The following is a 21,627-nucleotide window of genomic DNA, read 5'->3' as shown; positions in this document are numbered from 1 at the left end:
TTTATCCCCATTTTCTGCCCTTATATACTGGGAATTTTCTCCTATCTTTTCCCCTAAAACCACTGCCATTTCCTCTTTATCATCTCAAGCCTTACAAAGCTGCCTATTCACCTTCATTTGCAGTTCGCTCTAAAGAGTAGTCAGTTCTGTGCCGCTTCCTTTCCGTCATCCATTCTACCTCCATTATTTGCATCTTTACCCCATTTAAATTTCAACATTAGTTTCTTTTCCTCTCTTTCATCTCTGAACTTTGTTGTACCTTTTTGTCTGTATGCCCATCACTGTACTGCATTCTCTCCATTGTACCATCTTTCTCTAAAGCATTTTGTGATGTGGCCTCTGAAGTATGCTATATAAAAATAAATTGTATTATACTGTATTCCTTTTCAAATGTGTGTTGTTTTTTAATTTTTTTTCCCTTTTTTCCCCTCAACAACACAAGGGAAATGCAACACCTTAGCAAGAACAAAAAGAAAAGGAGTACTTGTGGCACCTTAGAGACTAACCAATTTATTTGAGCATGAGCTTTCGTGAGCTACAGCTCACTTCATCAGATGTTTACCGTGGAAACTGCAGCAGACTTTATATACACACAGAAATCATGAAACAATACCTCCTCCCACCCCACTGTCCTGCTGGTAATAGCTTATCACTTTAGATAAGTGATAAGCTGGTAATAGCTTATCACTTTAGATAAGCTATTACCAGCAGGACAGTGGGGTGGGAGGAGGTATTGTTTCATGATTTCTGTGTGTATATAAAGTCTGCTGCAGTTTCCACGGTAAACATCTGATGAAGTGAGCTGTAGCTCACGAAAGCTCATGCTCAAATAAATTGGTTAGTCTCTAAGGTGCCACAAGTACTCCTTTTCTTTTTGCGAATACAGACTAACACGGCTGTTCCTCTGAAACTTAGCAAGAACAGGCTCTTTTCATTAGTAGGATATGCTGGAATGAAGTACAGAGCAATTGAATGTGTTAAATACATACATTTGAATCAATTCAAAAAGCAAGAGACTATATTGCTTCTCATATACTCACCCAACATGTAAAAGCAGATTCCAGGATCCTTTTACAGAAGGCAATTAGTACGTTTTATCTATATTGCTATTTGTAGATTCAATTCTAACACTCTGAAAGCTTCAAATATAGTGTAAATAAATCAAACTGAGCTATCGGGCACATTTGCCTAAGTGCATTTGCAAACATTCTCCCAGCCATCAAAGGACTTGTGAAGTATCCTGAACCAATGGCCATCTTTAGGAAGATATCACTGGACCTGTTTCAGGAAGAGCAGTTCTGCAGTCATTGAACAAACCACATGCTTAGACAATCAGTGTGAGCCAAGCATATGCTACAGGGCCGTGAAAAATTGGAATAATGGATGAATGTTCCAGAACTTCCTTGTCTCTTCCATCAACATTTAAAAATGACATTGGAAATTTAATTAGCTCTGAAACCTACCATGTGTGTTCATGGTATTTATAGCTTAAAGAAGATGTATATGCTTCGACAAAGAAGTCTTCTACTTGGTTGGCTTCCTCAGTGACGTCCACAAGGATAAAGTACTAAATAAGTATATTTTAAGTGACATTAATTATACCCGGTACTCATCTATTTGGGTCACATTTTCTTGACGGTTGATGAATGGACCAAACTTAGCCAGTGGACCATGGTACTAATTGTTAGAGACAGAAGGAAGAGCAGGGGGACCCAGAGGTGGATTGAGTAAATGGGCTTCTTTATTGCAGTAAGCGCCAAGTTAATCACATCACACTCTTTCATCTAAGTTAATCTGTAAATACCCACACTTACTACAATGCCCCCCAAACTCTTATTTGATAATATGAACAACCATACAATGAATATTAATAGCTATACTGAATATAACTATACCCATCCCTGTTTACTGTTTACAGCATTAAGCATATTATACAGACATTTTTACCTTGAAGAGACATTTCTTTGCAGAAATTGTAGCCACAAGTTCCCTTAATGAGCAGGGGAGGGAGGAAGGGGCCATGACCCTGAGCTCATCTATGTAGCTGGGAAAGGAAGGGAGGGGGAGATACTTCTTTACTCAAAGGGGATCCTTTAAACAACCATATTCCTTATGCAGCTGCAATGTTTATCTATCCTTAACAAGCAGAAGGGAAGGAAAAAGGATGGAACTTATCTATTAAGAGAAGAAATAGTGCATGCCTGTGCCTACTCCCTATTACCATGATAGAGGTTTCCCAGGTCTTTACTTAACCTTTATATACCCCAACACTAATAGCCTGCATGCCAGCAACACAAGGAATGCCCTTGCAAGCTGATCCTTTTTACAATGTCTGTCTTATTTTTGCATCTTTCCTTGACTTCAACAGAGCAGCATCCTGTGAACAGCTGGCTCGTTTGCCCATGGCATGTTTCAATGCTCTAGTCTACTTCTGTGGTGATTTTTAATGTAACAATTGCTTAATGCTGGGAGTATTTCTTTTACAGCGTCTCATCTTGCTAAATCAGTTAAAGTGAATGTTATGAAAGCAGAAGTTTAACCTTCACTTAGAGAGTGAGCCAAAAATTCTATATTGGGATAAGTAAATTAGCTATGGGGAGGTCAGCTGTAGATTAGTCTTGATTCCAGTGTTGGGCTTTCATAAAATATTCAAGTTAACTCTGACTAAATTAAATAGAGCAGCATGATGACAGATGAAATTCAGCATAGGTCATTGCAATAAATGCATGTTGGAAAAAACAATGAAAGTACTTATTTTAAAAACATGGTAGCGATTAAATAGTTAAGGCTGAATCTCCTTTGCTGTCATGAGTCATGCTAACCACTGATCAATCAAATGAAAATTTGTTCCCTTTTCAGGGTGTTTTTTTTTTGTTTGCCATAAAAAAAAATTAAGCAAGGTTTGGTGGAAGTAGTTTTAAAAAGGAGGTGTTTTGGAGATTTGTTAATGTTTCTTTGACATGATAAAACAAACACAGATTGACATAGGACTTCAGACATGGCTCTTAGTGATCCTCAAGCACTAGAATGCCTTTGAATAGCTTTCAGCATATTGCATGGATTTATTGCAGAAAGATAATGCATATGGATGCAGAGAGACATGTATGAGTGCAGGCTGAATGCATGGGAGCAGGGAAAGCACTCATCCTATAGAGAGCCTAAACTCCCCAGCTTAGATGATTCCTTCCCACCCCGCTAAAAGTGCCCTGTGGAACTCAGGAGTAGAACCTGTTTTCCCATTCCTCAGACATTTCTGAGATTTCAAATAAGTTCCTCATTGGGACAAAACTGAGATCTTTCAAAATTTTCCACAGCAGAAATGACCAAGTTCCCCACCCTAGAACCACCCACAGCCCAGTGGTTCAGGCCCTTAACTGGAGACCTAACTTCATGTCTTGACTTTGTCTGATTCTCTTCAGCCCAATGAATATCTAACAAGTCCCTGTGCTAGCTGATGTAGAAGAGGGACTTGAAGGTGAGAGCGCCGTAATCACCAGGCTATTGGCTACTCTGGGATGGATCAGCCTCAGTCACTCCTGTTGAAGCTTTTCTGCTTCGTATAAATAATTCAGTATTCATTGAGTGAGAAAGAGAGACTGCCTCTACAGTCTGGTGAGGCGAGTGCTCAACTGGGATGCGGGAGACGTAGGTTCCAATCCCTGCTCCGAATCAGGCAGGGTTTGGACTCAAATCTGGGTCTGCCACATAACCAGTGAATGCTCTAATCACTGAGCTATTGGTTATTCTGGGGCAGTGTCTCTTTCTCTTGGTGGTTTTGATCAGCAATTACGTCGTTCACCACTGAAACCTTGAAACCAACACTTTCCCATAGAAAGATTGGGTTTTGACAAATGGGCATTTTCTGATGAAAAACCATTTTGTCCAAACATTGTCTAACTGTGAGGGCAGAGGAAGAGTGTGTGTGTGGGGGGGGTCTGTTGAACTCTGCAGGATAATAATCTAAAGAACCTCCAGAGTAAATAAGCCTTGTAGCATAAGGACCTAGGGAGGAACTGACCTTGCAGAGATTATTTTAATTATGTTCATTATGTCTGAGGTACCTTGTCCCCCTGCCCCTCTGCAAGTGCCTTTGGGGCTCTGCAAAGGAGCAGTTATGTGCATGGGTTCAATGTATCTGCAGGCTTGTGTGGACTTTAAAATGTCTGCCTAGACCTAGGTGTGGTTTACAACAAGCAAAGTACAAAGAGATTCAATGGTGAAACCCCTTGCTAGGTGGTGGTTAAACCAGTGGTACATACTTACCCTTGTAAGGGAAAACTAAAGAGAACATTGGAGCTCTGATTCTCTCCTGTCCCATGCAGAGCTTAGTTACAGCTCCCTGACTGACAAGCTGCATCTGCTCCAGCACCAGCATAAATCAGAGTAGCCTCGCTCCTCCTCTCACTCATGTTAGCTCTCTGTGGTGCCCAATCTACCATATTCCAGTTAAAAACTAGTGGAGCTCAGGCTCTTCCAGAAGCCCCTGATTTGTCCCTGTGCCACGTAGGGTTTAGGGCGGTTGACCTGAGAGATGGCTATGCAGATTTTATACCAGTGGAGAGTTCCCTGAGGCTGGGGAAATTCTAGGCTAGCCCGTTAGGCAGAGAGACTCTATCGCTGGAGTTTTACAAAGTCAAACACTGGAAAACTAGAAAATATGGATTCACATAAAACTCCAGCAAAAAATTGGACAGTCTGAAAATGCCCCATTGGGTTCTTCAGTCAACTGGATCTCTGCCCTCATACCCCCACCACCCAGTGCACATTTCTACAAAAAGCATCAACAGTCACAACTGCAGTGCTTTACCTCTAAAATTGGTGGCTGCATTAGGAAAACTGATGTTTGGGACAGCTCCAATCCTGTATATATTTGTGGTTTACCCATGCCACCAGCGTCCATGGATATCCGTAACAATCTCCCCCCACAGCTCATGGAGCAGGGTAGCCAGTGTATACAGCAGGGATCTCAAAGTCAAATCACCACAAGGGCCACATGAGGACTAGTACATTGGCCTGAGAGTGGCATCATTGAAAACTTTTTGTACAATGATATAAAAGTATAGTCAAAAATGAGGAGTAATATAGCATGCTACTAAAAGTCAACTTTTAAAAGACTGTAATTTGAAGAGGGGTTTTAATAAAATATAAACACCTGTAACTATTCCTTATGTGGTCAGGAACACTGATGATGATCTACACTAAGAGTCTATCAACATAGCTGTAATGGCAGGAACTTTTTTAAAGTAACTATTCATACACAATACGTTGCCACTTTTAACAAACATTCTTCCCAACGACTCACAGCAAAGAATCATACATATTGAACTTCATACCTCAGACTGCTTGTCTAGTCCATGAGGCCCTGCCCCTGCCCCACTTCTTCCCACTCCTTCCCTGCCCCAATTCCAACCCTTTCCCCAAAGTCTCCACCCCCTCCCTGCCCCTATTCCAAATCCTTCCCCAAATCCGCACCCAGCCCCGCCTCTTCTTCACCTCCTCCCCTGAGTGCACCGTGTCCCCACTCCTCCCCCCTCCCTCCTGGAAAGTCCTAAGCACCGCCAAACAACTGTTTGGCGGCAGGAAGTGCTGGGAGGTAGGCAGAGGAGCGGGGATGCGGCATGCTCGAGGGAGGGGGAGAGAGGCTTGGCTGCCGGTGGAGTTTGCACCTATGGCGGGCCGCAGGAAATAACTCCACAGGCCAAATGCGGCCCATGGGCCGTGTGTTTGAGACCCCTGGTGTACAGCGTCTGAGGCATCAGCACTTGCAGGGATCCTTGTCAGTGTGGTAAGTAAAAACATAAGGCCCTGTTTCTTCTCTTACACCCCTGTCACAGCAGTGTCATTTTTAATCTACTACAGGAGATCAGGCCCTCCAATGTCTGTAAAATGTCCAGTGATTGCTGTGATACTTTGGGAAGATGGGGATGGGACAGAATAGACTTTTGGTGTGTGCAGTGAGATGATGTTGGTGTCTTGGCAACAGAGTATGAATATGTTCTGTGCTCAATGTTTTTAATGGCTTCAGTATAGATACAAAACTTGGCAATTGAAGAGCTCTTTGGGACAGGGACTGCCTCTTCGATGTTTGTTGAGCACCTAGCCCAATGGAACCTTGGACTGCAGGCATTGCCCTAATATAAATACTGAATTAAAATCTAATACAATAGCATCACTTTAGGAGGTTTCCAAAGCCATGAGAAAGCTGGGGAACTATGTAACCTTGACAGTACAAGTAAAAATTGTTTGTATAAGGATGTTATTTCATACACCAATGTGCGTTTTTAAAAAATCGCCTGAGTCTTATACTGATACTATTCAAGGGATTAAAGATAATCATGAGAGTTTGGGCCACAGTCCCAGAGTCTGAAACCCCCTCTTTGATGAGATTTTCAGTGTCAGAGTTGACTTTTCATTTTGGCATGAAACACATTACAACTGTGATACAGGGACAAGCGGACTATAATTCATTCTATTCTAAAACAGTGAGCAAATATTTTCCTTTGGGGGCTAGCCCTGGTGGGAGCATAGGAGGGCTATAACAATTAAAAACATATACATGGAAAGCATGTGATTTAGACAGGGATTTTTAAAGATTCCCAAGGGACCTGGGAACCAGTCTTTCATTGGAATTCATTGGTTAGGTGTGCAGTGAATTATTTGTTTGGTGGGGTCTTCTGGAAGACTCCAGCCAGAGAAGTACTGCATCTACCATACAAACACAGCCCAGAGTGTCTCCTACCTCTGCAACTTGGTAGCTTCAGTCCCATTGCAAGTTATGGAAAATGACAGCCATTTTGAGCCAGGGGAAGCTGTGAAGTGATATAATAATAAGAAAGATGGGCGGGGGGGGAATCACCTTTAAGAACTTTGCTTAGTTACAACCTACTTTCTTTAGTGAAATTCAAGGAATGCGGGTGATGATGAGCTTTAAAACATGGGAAGTGTGAATGATACAAACCAGCCATTTGTAAGCAAACAGGGTGTGTCACAAAGTGGCTAGGCCCCCCTAAGGGGCAATGGGCCTCCCCTTAAGTGTGATAAACATAGCTTGTCTCCCCGGGTGGGAAGAATGAGTAATAAGGTGGTAATGAGGTCATGTGATTTAATTTAGGCCAGGGCTGGGGATATAAGAAAGGAAAGAACAGCTGCCTAGTTGGCTTCTGGGGGGAGGGAACCTAGGAGGGATGGTGTGTGAGAACTCCTCCACTTAAGTGGAGCTGGGCTGGGCAGAAGCTTGGGGAGTGGGTGAGTGCTACAGGGAACAAGCCTGGTTCCTGCAGGATCTGCTTGATTGTAACCCAGCTCTGGAAAGGAGGGCTGGGGGTTCCTGACTTGAGGTATGTGTGAGCTCTGAGGGGAAGACAGACTTTCAGAGAGGGAGGACTGGGCCCAGCTTGGGACTGGAGTGATGACTCTCTGCAGGTTTTAATAAGAGGGGTGCTGCAAGAGGAAGACTTGGAATGTTTGGACTGTGGCCTTTGTAAGGGTCCTCTTCTCAAAAGGAAAACTGAGGCAGGGTGCTGCAGAGTCACCCCAGGCCATGAGGGGGCCTTTTGGAGGTGGCTGACCCTATTGCAGCACAAAAGCCAGATGAGACAGAGAGAAAAAGGCTCAGTTGCCTTCTAGCTCGCTTATGGGTTAAAATTAAGTTGAAGTGTCCCAGATCTGAGTGAGTGCCCCTTCCTGGCCACACTAGGACTGCTGTCAGGAGAATCCTAGCTTATGCTGCTCTAGATCCTCTGCTGTGTTTCAAGCTCCTGAAGCCTGATTGCAGTCCAGCTGCTGTCCCAGTGTCCTGCCCCCTACTCACCCTCTCAGGGCCCAGGTCTTCTGCCTGGCACCCCCTTCCAAGTGTTGAAACCTGCTGTCCATCCATGTGGCTCCTTGGGGTGCAGTGCTGATGCTGCAGGCACCCCAGGACTCAGAGCCCAATGGCAGAACGCCACCCAATGGCTGTGAAGCTTTTGCTTTGCAATTAACTCTCTAATGGGCATACAGTTGTTGTGACGCAGTTAGTAGACACATTTCCCAGTCACACAGCTTTATATCTAATCTTGTAAAGTGCAGGAGAGTACAGACCATACACCCTAAAGGAGATGGTGATCTACTGTGTGCGGGCAGGAAAGTTGTCCCCATGCCCCTCCCTTGTCCTAACCTGGTGCAACATGGCCATCTCCATCATGTGAGTCCCTTTATAGACTCCTTTTGTGGTCACTTGCTCCTGTTCTGTGTCTTGGTAGCTTCCCATTCCTCTCAATCCCTCTCCCTTCAAACAAGAGTGTTAGGATATAGATATTCAGGCCTGTCTGCAAAGGCCTGTACTTTAAGAATTTAGGTGTATTCTTATCGCTTGGCTAGTTCTAGAGGTATAAAAGAAAGAAATCACTGTCTGCCGGTGTAAGGGCCTTCTCTTACTGTGACAGTTTGTGGCCCTGTGCTTAGGCTCAGGCCTTTGGCTAAGCAGCAGAGGCAGCCATAAGCTGGGAAGCGAACGGTCACATCCTCACATTCCAAACTAGTCACATTGAAATAAGGTGCTATTGGGCTGTTAGGCACTATCAGGACAGGATTGTATTCCTATCACCTCCAGAGAAAGGGAAGTGCCTAGAAAATGTAAAGGGAAACTTAGTTTGATAGCATCCTGTCTGGCAAGAACTCACTTATCAATAGCTGGGATGTGAAATCCTCACTTCTGTATTGTCTTGTCATTATAGTTTCCACTTTGCTATTGTTTGTCTGTATAATCTCTGTCTGGTTCTGTGATTGTTCCTGTCTGCTGTATAATTAATTTTGCTGGGTGTAAACTAATTAAGGTGGTGGGATATAATTGGTTACATAATCATGTTACAATATGTTAGGATTGGTTAGTTAAATTTCAGGAAAATGATTGGTTAAGGTATAGCTAAGCAGAACTCAAGTTTTACTGTATAATCTGTAGTCAATGAGGAAGTGAGTGGGTGGGGGTGGGCATGGGCATGTGGGTAAGGGAGATAGGAACAGGGAATGGGGGTAAGAAAGTTGGAATCATGTTTGGCTAAGGGTAGGAATGGGAACAGGGACACAGGTGTAAGGCTCTGTGGTGTCAGAGCTGGGAAGGAGGATACTAAGGAAGGAAACTGGAATCATGCTTGCTGGAAGTTCACCCCAATAAACATTGAATTGTTTGCACCTTTGGACTTCGGGTATTGTTGCTCTCTCTTCATGTGAGAAGGACCAGGGAAGTAAGTGGGTGAAGGAATAAGCCCCCTAACAAAGAGGAGGTGTGTTCTCCCAAGTACAGCAAACCTATTATCCCAAGGTTGTTTGGTTTGACAAGACATAGGTGAGTGCTGATTCCCCCCTCCCACACACACACTTGACACAACTCTGCTAATTTAGGGTGGATCCACATACATATAGGCTTTCCAGCACATAGTAACTCCATGGTATAATTCCATAAAGTCATCCACAATTCAGAAGTGGTACAGACAGGTTGAGATGAAAACCCCTAGAAAACTCAGTATTTTCACACACCTTATGTGCTACAGGCTTTTTAAAGACACAGTGTGGTATTCTTACAAAAAAAAAAAGATCCCTGCTTTAAGTGAAAAATGGAACCCAACCTTTATAAATGCGGAGGCGCTACTAAGCCTCTATAATAATAAAGCACAGGTTAAAAAATAACAAGTGTATAAACCATTTGGCATATGTACAATTGTTTCTTGGCAGGGATATTATGGATACAAAACTGTCATCACATACATTTGTGCACCTGTTACATTCATTTCAATAAAGATGCTCACACTCTCTTATTTTACATCCACATGCATACAAAGTATGAAAGGCTATGGACAACTCTACTAAAGTGAAAGCAACATGTTCACACTATCTGAATGACTGAAATATAGAGTGGGAATGGTTTCAGCTTTGGATACAGATTGCAGAATATGAAGTATTTAGCACTTTCCAAGTTTCCCTGCATTTATTGCTCAAACTGAAATAAAGTTCTATTTTCCCCTTTAGCTAATTCTGTCATCAACTCTTCCATGGAATATCAGGGTTGGAAGGGACTTCAGGAGGTCATCTAGTCCAACCCCCTGCTCAAAGCAGAACCAATCCCCAATTAAATCATTCCACCTAGGGCTTTGTCAAGCCTGACCTTAAAAACCTCTAAGGAAGGAGATTCCACCACCTCCCTAAGTAACACATTCCAGTGCTTCACCACCTTCCTAGTGAAAAAGTTTTTCCTAACATCCAAGCTAAACCTCCCCCACTGCAACTTGAGACCATTATTGCTTGTTCTGTCATCTGCTACCATTGAGAACAGTCTGGATCCATCCTCTTTGGAACCTTCTTTCAGGTAGTTGAAAACAGCTATCAAATCCCCCCCTCATTCTTCTCTTCTGCAGACTAAATAATCCCAGTTCCCTCAGCCTCTCCTCCTCCAGCTCCCTAATCATTTTTGTTGCCCTCCGCTGGACTCTTTCCAATTTTTCCACATCCTCCTTGTAGTGTGGAGCCCAAAACTGGACACAGTACTCCAGATGAGGCCTCACCAATGCCGAATAGAGGGGAAAGATCACGTCCCTTGATCTGCTGGCAATGCTCCTACTTATACACCCCAAAATGCCGTTAGCCTTCTTGGCAACAAGGGCACACAGTTGACTCATATCCAGCTTCTCCTCCACTGTAACCCCTAGGTCCTTTTCTGCAGAACTGCTGCCTAGCCACTTGGTCCCTAGTCTGTAGCAGTGCATGGGATTCTTCTATCTTAAGTGCAGAACTTTGCACTTGTCCTTGTTGAACCTCATCAGATTTCTTTTGCCCCAATCCTCTAATTTGTCTAGGTCCCTCTTTATCCTATTCCTACCCTCCAGCGTATCTACCACTCCTTCCAGTTTAGTGTCATCTGCAAACTTGCTGAGGGTTCAGTCCACGCCATCCTCCAGATCGTTTATGAAGATATTGAACAAAACCGGCCCCAGGACCAGCCCTTGGGGCACTCCGCTTGATACCGCTTTCAAACATTATAAATGGAATAAGATAAATTGCCAACTCTGCCCCCACCCCAAACACACCAATCCCTATTGTCAATACAGCAAAAATACAAGTAAGAACACCCAGAACCCTGCCATCATAATGCAAATATGGGAAAACATATAAATCAAACCACCAGGAACCCAACCCCCTTCCTGGGGACAGAAGCTAGAGGCATGGGGGAACCAAGGGGAGCTGGCCCCAGATTCTCAGAATCAGGCTCTGGCTTGGACAGTTACTAATAATATTCATTTGTGTTCATGTCTAGGGACTTCAGCCAGCATGAGGCCCCTGCAGAGTCTGCAGTCTTAAGAATGAGACATAACAGGGGAGTAAAACAATCAGATGGGAGGGAAGGAGAAGGGAGCCTGAGCTACCTATCATACAAATGTGGTTTGGCATAGACTAGTCATGTGCAGTTTACTGGTGTTGATCAGCAGCAGGACTCTTATTACTGCATCAGATTCCCTCCACCCTCCTCTACAGCAGCTCCTGGGAAGGACTTTCTCCTCCCATCTGCTATCCCCTAATCTGGCATGTGGCTCTATAGGTGGCAGCCTGGTCGCCACTCTGCTATTCAGCTGCCACTTCGGAATTTACAGGGCACTCTGAGACCTCTCTGTCCAGCATTGTTATATCATGGAAAATAAACGGCCCCAGTCTTTCTTCCTTTCCTTTCCATGACTAGGCTAGTCAGCGATAAGTCCCGGCAGTAGAGCCTTTATAGCACTCTACACCATTATAGTTCTCTCACTTTCTGTTTTTTTAATCAATATTTTAGGTTATTTTTACCCTAGTTTTTGGCTGGTAAATGACCACGTTTCATGCCTACTAATAAAGGGCCTAATCCTGGATTCTTTATGCTGGGAAAACACATAGTGAAATCAGCCAGTCAAAACCTCACAGGCTTAATTTGCAAAAGGACATCAGTGTGGTATCTTTATGTATGCACAAAAACATTGCCAGTCATTTGTAAGAGCAGTTTTGGTACATTGAGGCTTGCACTCTTAAATGATATACAAAACCCATTTGCACTCAACTGTATGGACAAATGGTATTTGTCAGTGTAAATGCTATGAATTTTGCATACTAAATTCTAGGGCATGCAAAAAACAGAAATCGTATTTAGAAAATTCTACCCCAAAGCTATGGTCTGAAGTATATGTCTTGAGGTACTGGAGAGAATGAATGTCAACAACTGGAATTAATGTCATGACTAAGCCAATGTTCTGCAGTACAAGAGCAAAAAAATTATGAAACAATTGTCTGATCACTGATTTTCTCCTGGGAGAAGGTCCTAGAATTGTTTTCTTAGGGAAAAGTGGGGTTTTTTATGAATGGGTGAGATGCCAATGATATCTTTCTCCACAAGCAAGAAGTCTGATTCAGAATGAATAAAAAGGTTTTCCATAACTCACTGCCCTCCATGTTGAATTTGTTATACACTGCGTAATTTTAATAATTATTTCATTATTAGTTCACGTTTTATTTAATATAACCCATCTGTCCAAGCTAGCAATACTAGAAAAATCTCGGCTCAGATAGGATACCAGATGTTTTATAAATGGAGAATGTGTTTTATCAGTTCATTGAATATGAAACATGATACATATGGCATAAAATGGAACAATTCAAGGCTATTTGATCTAGACTTTGCTGATGACATCGCTCTTATCAGTGAAGATGCCAACGGACTACAAAAATGCACAAACCAAGTAAAAAGTAATGGAGAAGATAAGTTTGAGATACAATACAAATAAATGTTAAGTCATGTTAATGGGGACTACAGGGATAGAAATCAAAATTGAAGAAGAGAAACTGGAGAAGGTTCTTCCATGCATCTGAAGAAATAGGGTTTTTACCCACAAAAGCTTATGCCCAAATAAATCTGTTAGTCTTTATGGTACCACCAGACTCCTCATTGTTTTGGTGGATACAGACTAACACAGCTACCCCGCTGATACTTGGAGAAGGTGGACAATTTACATATGTTGGAAGTACCATCAGCCAAGATGGTACCAGTTCCGAGGAAATAAGAACAACAATTGGGAAGGCAAATGCTGCATTTGGAACACTCAAAAACATCTCCCTCAAGACAAAACAATGTGTAGAAAGCAGTTGTTATCACCAGCACAACATATAGCAGTGAGACATGGCAACTTATGAAGAAAGATACACAGAAGCTGGAAGCATTTCATCACAAACGTCTGAGAAGAATATTGGGAATAACATATAGAGATAGGAAGATGAATGAAGAAGTCAGAAAAATGACTGGACAAGGCACCCTCTCACAAATAATCTACAAAAGAAGATATCAGTGGCTGGGATGTGTGCTGAGAATGGAAAAATAATGCTTACCAAATAGTGCCCTTGAATGGAAGCCAGAAAATGCAAGAAGTCAGAGAAGAAGACTATGAATAGCATGAAATGAACAGTTCTGAACAACATCAAGCACCTCAACATGAAATGGGAAGATTTGGAGAGAAGGGCAGTTGATAGGCAATGATGGCAAAGGTGGGTAGCCCAATGTGCAGCAAATCACGGGATGGACTAAGGTCTAAGGTAAGGTATATGAAACTGTAAGAATTGTCACTAGATACACAAGGCTGAGCCCCATGAAAAACAATACTTGTATCGCATTTGAGGCTGTAAGAAAATACTGTACATATCACAACTCTTTAGGGATGTTAAACAATGAACAAATTGATTCAATTCCTTTACATGTAGGGTTTTTTAATTCCATTTTTGGAATCCATCAGATGCAAGGCTGATTTTGTTACAAAGCAATAAGTTAGTGAAATTGTGTGTTTTCTACTGAGGATGGATAGTCAGAGTATTTGAGCTACATAGAAGTATTATTCTAAATGTTGTCAACCCCACTGTTGATATGATGCAGGGTCACAATAAAAGTATGTTACAATGGCATACAGCTTCAATGTGTGTCACAATGAATAAACTCTCCCCCATAAGTACAGTTTAAAAAATTGAATGGGAAAATTGAGTTTTGCCAAATCCCATTCATGCAATAGCTCTAGGACTGTATGGTTATTCTATTAAGTACTCATTTTATTTATGAACAAATACATGAAGCATAGGAATATTGGCAGGCATTTTAACTCCAAAACTGGGGAAGAGGAAAGACGGCTAAGGGCTTGTCTTGCATAGCAAGTTACTATGGTGCAAGCTAAGGTGTGAATCTATAGCACAGTGCTTTGTCATGCAGTAATGTCACACATACCGCTGCTGCAGAGTGAAAGAGAGGGTACCGAGTGTATACTAGGTGACAGACCAAAACTTTATCTGCACTGTAGCAGTGTCTGTACAGCACGCTGCTGTGTGGCAAGCAGCAGTTGCTCTTGTAATTCACACCCAGCACCATGACTCACCATCTAGGCAAGCCCTGAGAGCCACCTTGCCCACCCCAGTTCCCGTGCCTGCATACCTCGGACTGGAACACATGACTTATGAGGGGAGGCTGAGGGAACAGGGATTGTTTAGTTTGCAGAAGAGAAGAATGAGAGGGGATTTGATAGCTGCTTTCAACTACCTGAAAGGGGGTTCCAAAGAGGATGGATCTAGACTGTTCTCAGTGGTAGCAGATGAAAGAACGAGGAGTAATGGTCTCAAGTTGCAGTGGGGGAGGTTTAGGTTGGATGTTAGGAAATACTTTTTCACTAGGAGGGTGGTGAAGCACTGGAATGCGTTACCTAGGGAGGTGGTGGAATCACCTTCCTTGGAGGTTTTTAAGGTCAGGCTTGACAAAGCCCTGGCTGGGATGATTTAGTTGGGGATTGGTCGTGCTTTGAGCAGGGGGTTGGACTAGATGACCTCCTGAGGTCCCTTCCAACCCTGATATTCTATGATTCTATGTGGCCCAAACTGTTCAGTGATATTGCACTGATTTAAAATTCTTTTTAGGATTTTTTATTTTTATAAAACTTCATTTAAAAAACCCAATTTTCAAGAGTTGAACATGGGTGCCTGAGAGAGTGCATAATGCATGCTAAATGGCTATAAACAGTGTACCCAGGCGCACAGATGCCTGCAGTATGTCAATCTCTGGCTCACTGACATGGCCCATTTCCATTTTCCAATTGAGTGAGCATCATGCTAGTAGGTACCCTCATTCATGATGGGCCACTGGGTTTGGAATAGCCCCAGATTTGAAATCTGATCTTTCCATCACAAAGGACCAAAAGGGCATCAGTCATTTTGATCAGGCTTCAACAATCCATGTGCCCTCACATACAGGTTTGGGAAAAGAAGGTCTCTGCTTTTGGGGAAGCCAATCACCTGAGATCTGGTTCTTCTTAAGAAGATTTCTGCAAGTGAACAAGTGGTGCCAAAGCTGTTTGCAGTCCACCCTTTTGGTGGCTGTGCCTATAATTGGGATTTAATATATACACACACGTACCTGTAGCTAATGGGCTAATTCTGGCAATAACTGTGTAAAGGGGATCAGAAAATGCTCGAAGACTAGGAGGAATGTCAGAACTTTCCTATCCCATTTGCCCCCTCCATAGCCCTGAAGAGAGACCACTCCCCTCTTCTAGTGCTACAGGAAAATGTGCTGAGATGCAACAAAGGTCAAGGGATATGTCTGTTCATACAACCTCTACCCCAACAATGGCTCAGTTCAGATTAATCCCCACTCTCAAGAAGAATTCTTGCCGTGGGGTAGGAGTTGGCTGGCAGGCAAGATCCGGCTGCACACTGATCTGAGAGGTTATTTCAAATGTGAGACATTTTGGTCCATGTTCAGGGCACAGCTAAAGTGTGAGCCTCTTCTGTTCCATCAGCTGCATGGATTCCTGATTGATTTTCCCTGACCCTTGCCACACGTAGGCATTTGAAAGTGACCTAATCCATTTCTCTTTTTCTACAGTGATTTTAATGTTAGAACTATGTGGATTGTTTAATACTTGCTTAGTACAAAAGCAAAAGGGGAATTTCTGGCATTTTGCTTGAAAAAACTGACACAACAAAAAGCAGATTTGTTGAAAAAATTGTTTTCTACCAGAAAAACCCTTTCCTCCTAGGACTATAGAGGACCTAGTATTATTTTATTATTACTACTAATTATTTTGAGTAGCCCATATTTTTACAATAGACCCTTTCAATGGGTAGAGACAGATTCAGAATCATAGAATCATAGAATATCAGGGTTGGAAGGGACCCCTGAAGGTCATCTAGTCCAACCCCCTGCTCGAAGCAGGACCAATTCCCAGTTAAATCATCCCAGCCAGGGCTTTGTCAAGCCTGACCTTAAAAACCTCTAAGGAAGGAGATTCTACCACCTCCCTAGGTAATGCATTCCAGTGTTTCACCACCCTCTTAGTCAAAAAGTTTTTCCTAATATCCAACCTAAACCTCCCCCACTGCAACTTGAGACCATTACTCCTCGTTCTGTCATCTGCTACCATTGAGAACAGTCTAGAGCCATCCTCTTTGGAACCCCCTTTCAGGTAGTTGAAAGCAGCTATCAAATCCCCCCTCATTCTTCTCTTCTGCAGGCTAAACAATCCCAGTTCCCTCAGCCTCTCCTCATAAGTCATGTGTTCCAGACCCCTAATAATTTTTGTTGCCCTTCGCTGGACTCTCTCCAATTTATCCACATCCTTCTTGTAGTGTGGGGCCCAAAACTGGACACAGTACTCCAGATGAGGCCTCACCAATGTCGAATAGAGGGGAACGATCACGTCCCTCGATCTGCTCGCTATGCCCCTACTTATACATCCCAAAATGCCATTGGCCTTCTTGGCAACAAGGGCACACTGCTGACTCATATCCAGCTTCTTGTCCACTGTCACCCCTAGGTCCTTTTCTGCAGAACTGCTGCCTAGCCATTCGGTCCCTAGTCTGTAGCGGTGCATTGGATTCTTCCATCCTAAGTGCAGGACCCTGCACTTATCCTTATTGAACCTCATCAGATTTCTTTTGGCCCAATCCTCCAATTTGTCTAGGTCCTTCTGTATCCTATCCCTCCCCTCCAGCGTATCTACCACCCCTCCCAGTTTAGTAACATCCGCAAATTTGCTGAGAGTGCAATCCACACCATCCTCCAGATCATTTATGAAGATATTGAACAAAACCGGCCCCAGGACCGATTCATCAGAATGATTCATCTCACACTTCCCTTTCATTCACTTCTATGCCATATGCAGAGGAACATCTGCTAGCCAAATTTGGCCATTAATTGGGAAATTTATATTGGACTAAGGAACAAAGGTTAATAATCATCCTGCTATTTTTATTGACCTCTTGTTTCTTTCTTACTTTTAACAATTAATATTTTTTTTTTCACTCATAGTCAGTACATCTACCAGTTGGCAACTTGGATTAAAACTACATTTGGTAGTTGAATTACTGAAAACCAGAGTAAATAACAATATCACACAGTTTCCATGTCAGGCTACAAGAGGAATAGCCCCTGCTTTTTACTCAACCATCTCTTGATGTTACAACTTTCAAGACCCATTTGGGGAATTTTGTCACTGTTTGTACAATATAGCACGTGACGCCACCAGGGGGTCTAACAAGTCTTACGTAATAAGGAGAATTTTGCCCCTGCTTTATTTGCATGTATGCCCACTAAAGTAGGGTCTGGTCCATAGCTTAGTGAAGTAGATGGAGATCTTTCCTTTGACTTCAATGGGCTTGGAATCAGGGTGTGTATATATGAAGAAAGGGAATTGTGTTGTCTTCATGTCCCTTAATCTCTCCCTCAATTTGACCTTCTAGACAGTCCATTTAACTTTTTTAAAAAATTGTGAAAGTGTCTTTTCAAAATTAAAAGAAAACCCCTTATAAAGCACTACTGTGCTTCCAAAGCATTCTTTGAGGTCCGAGAAGCTAAAACAACATTTTCTGTTAGCCTAATAGAGAGATCACTTTCTAAAAATATTTCCTTTTTGCTTCTAATGCAAACATATGATCTTTCGGACTCTGTTATTCAGCTAGATGTTTATCTTAAAAATTCGAGAACTTGGAGTATTGAAATGATAACCCATCTGGCGTGAGGATATTTCAGGCGCTCCTATTCCACCAGGAATTCCTTCTGTTTCCGAACTTCTCATATTTATCTAAGGCTCCCTTCAGACATCTGTCCATATCTCTGTGTTAGGAATTATGGGTAATGTATGCATCAGCTTCTGTTGGCTCATGCTAACAGGCCTTCTTCTTTCACTGAAATGACAGAGTACTTGCCTATGAGTACTTGGGCAGAAAGATTCTGCTCCCTAGTCTAATCTGTTATGTTGTTCCCTTTTTGGGTCTCCCTGGGACCAGACTCTCAAATTTTGGGCCATTTGCCCTTACCCGGCTTGGGTGGCCTCTGGTGATTCTCCCAGTCTTAGGCCAGGACTTGGGTACACCACTCTGTGTATGCCACCCACTTATTACTCCATGTAATAAGGACTGGGATTCAGACATGTTTCTTCGCTTTAGGAACCTGCAGCCAAAAGCCTCTCAACTAAAAGTATTTTCATTTAGCAGTTGGAACACAGCATGAGAGAAACATTGATTTTAAAACAGCCTGTGTGCATATTTAGTCTCATCTACTCTTAGGCTTTAAAACCAACTAAGTCTGATAAACTTTGCTCTGAAGATACAGGAACAGAATCTGCTCACATCCTTTTGAGTGTCTGAAGGGATCTCAATCTGCTTTTCTTTCAGGGCTGGCCTACAATGGAGGCTTACACTGACATAGCCACATCTCTCAGGAGTTTGAAAAATCCAGTGTGGGCAGTGCTGGATCAATGGATGAACTCTTCTGTCAACCTAGCTACTACCTCTCGGGGAGGTGGATTAACTATAGTGATGGGAGAGCCCCTCCTGCCTCTATAGTGAGTGTCTACACTGAAGTGCTACAGTTGTATAGCTGCAGCTGTGCCACTGAAGTGTATTAAGTGTAGACATAATCTTAGCAAGGGTCTTCTTTCTCTTTCCTTAGGTGGGTAGGTTGGCTCTGTGACCCAGACAGACCCTTTAGAGAGAAATGTCCACCTCTGATTATGGACCAGACACACCATGGTATTGCTAGATCCACATACCGTATTGACAAGCACCAAAGTACAACCCCATGTTTGTCACATGGTCTCTGCATGCAGATTAATCTCTGGCAAATACATCAGAAGACCAGATTCTGATGTCGGTTGCACCATCCTGGTGTAACTTGAACCCAAATATGGCTGGCTTTCTTTATAGTATTGAGACATAGGGTGACTTCTCCTGGAGGCTGTCTACATACATGAAGGAGCCCTAGGAAACCTGTGATGTTCCCAAGGATGTGAAGCCTGATAATGGCTTACACAATTTGGTGATGTATTATGCTTCTTAATAAACACATTCATCTGAAGATTGTTTGTATTGGAATCTGCATCTGTGGGCTGAGGATGAGAGGAAGAAGGGAATTTTAAAGGCATCTGCTCAACAAATAGAAAAACATAAAGCTAAGATTCAAAGCCAACTGAACTTGTGAAGTATAAAAACAAAAACATTCACGCGATTTATCCTTGAAATTCTGCACGATTTTCCTCCTCAAAAACTATTTGTGATGTGAAGTTAGAATTCTGTCAAGCAAATAAAGCAGAAGATACAAAGGCACAGAACAACAGGGAAGGCATCCTTTCCCAACATTAAAGAGAGAGAGAGACTATAAAAGAAAAAGGAAAGTACAAAGTAGACTTTTTACTTCTTTTCTGGACCAGCTACTAAAACAGGAGAAAGATGCACACAGCCCAAGTATGGTTAACACCTGGATTTGCTGTTATTAAAAGAACTAACCATATTATTCATGGATTTATCGGTTCATTGATTTTAAGGCCAGAAGGGGGCATTGGAGTATCAAGTCTGACCTCCTGTGTGACAGAGGACATTAATTTTCACCCAGTTACCCCCGTATTGAGCCCAATAATTGCTTTTGGGGTTTACTAGAGCATATATTCCAGAAGGGTATCCTGTCTTGGCTTGAAGATATCAAGAGATGGAGAAGCCATCATTTCCCCTGGCAGATTGCTTCTATGGTTAATCATCTGCACTGTTAAAGAAAAGTTTCTAATTTGAATTTGTCTGGCTTCAGCTTCCAGCCATTGGTGCTTGTTCAATAGATTAACAGCCCTTTGATGTTTTTTCCCCATGAACATCTTTGTACATTGTAATCAAGTCAGCCCCCAATCTTCTTTTTATAAAATACATTGATTGAATTCTTTAAGGATCTCATTGTAAGGCATTTTCTCCAGGCCTCAGATTAGTTTTGTGGCTCTTTTCTGAACCCTTGCTAATTTTTCAGCATCCTTTTTAAAACATGGACACCAGAACGAAAGCAGTCTCACCATGGCAGTATACCGAGGTAAAATCACTTCCCTCGCCTCACTGCTCCGCTGTTAATACATCCAAATATTACACTAGTCCTTTCATGCCTCAGTGTCACACTGGACTTTACAGCAGTATAGGACTTTACCTACTAGTCATCTACTTCTCCACCTCATGAGTAAACTGCTTAATCTATATGGGTTTGAACATTAGGGGGACACTGGAGTTGTAGCTGGAAATCAGTGTGACTAATAAGTGTGCGCCTATCATCACCCTAATCAGTTTGCCTATAGGTTGAATGCTTTTCCCACATCCCATGGACTGTCTTCTGTGTCTAGAAAATGTCTAGGATATTTGGGCACTACTGCAGTCTAGTCAATAACTATTATAGCTTTAGACATCCCGTTGTTCTGCAAATGGTGGATGGATTGTTGTGACACATTTCAAACGCTTTCAGGTGTTTCCAGTTATTCTGTGAAAAACTTTATGCATGATGGACCTGATCCCAAACCTACAGGAATCCATGGGAAGAACATCAATGGGATTTGGAAGAGGCCTCTTGTTTAGTTACATGTTGGGAATGCCTGGGGAATAAATTACTTTAAGATCTGTTGCTGGTGGAGTGAAATCTATCCTGGCTCTGTAATCTATTATTTTTACACTGATTGTGGAGCATAATTTCCCTTGGCAGTCACATCTTTCATTTTGCCTTAAGAAAACATTTAATTTCTCAGCTTGCGTAAATTGGAATTACTCAATGTGTTTGAAGACTATTGTCTTCAGCTATATAGGTTTACACCAGCTGAGGATCTGGCCTGCCATTGATATAATGAGTAGAATAATATTTATCTCACAAAGGTGTTAGGTGCTTAATTAATGTTTTAAGTCACATTAAGATCTTCAGATGGAAGTGGTTAAGGAAGGGCTCAACCTGGAAAGTGCTTCACTCTCTCCACTCTCCTTGAAGTCAGTGGGAGTTGAAGGGCACTCAGCACCTTGTAAAGCGTGCTAAGTAGAGGTGGGTGAATAATTTTGTTCAGTTTGCTGCAGTTCCAAAAATTGGGGAGGGGAAGGGGGATTTCATGCTGAGCCAAAACCAAAACGATTTTTAACCAATTAACTTCAGGTTGAACAAACGTTTCATTTTGTCAAAGTGAGACATTTCATTTTGTCAAAATGAGAAATTTGATTTTGATCATTTTTAATTTTTTTTGATAAAAGGAATTGTGAAATAAGTAATTTCATACCAAACCCTGCCCCCAAATGTTTCCTTTAGAAAATATCAAAACAAAACAATTC

The sequence above is a fragment of the Lepidochelys kempii genome, chromosome 4, assembly GCF_965140285.1.
Source record: "Lepidochelys kempii isolate rLepKem1 chromosome 4, rLepKem1.hap1, whole genome shotgun sequence".
NCBI lineage: Eukaryota > Metazoa > Chordata > Testudines > Cheloniidae > Lepidochelys > Lepidochelys kempii.
This window is presented reverse-complemented; position numbering follows the sequence as displayed.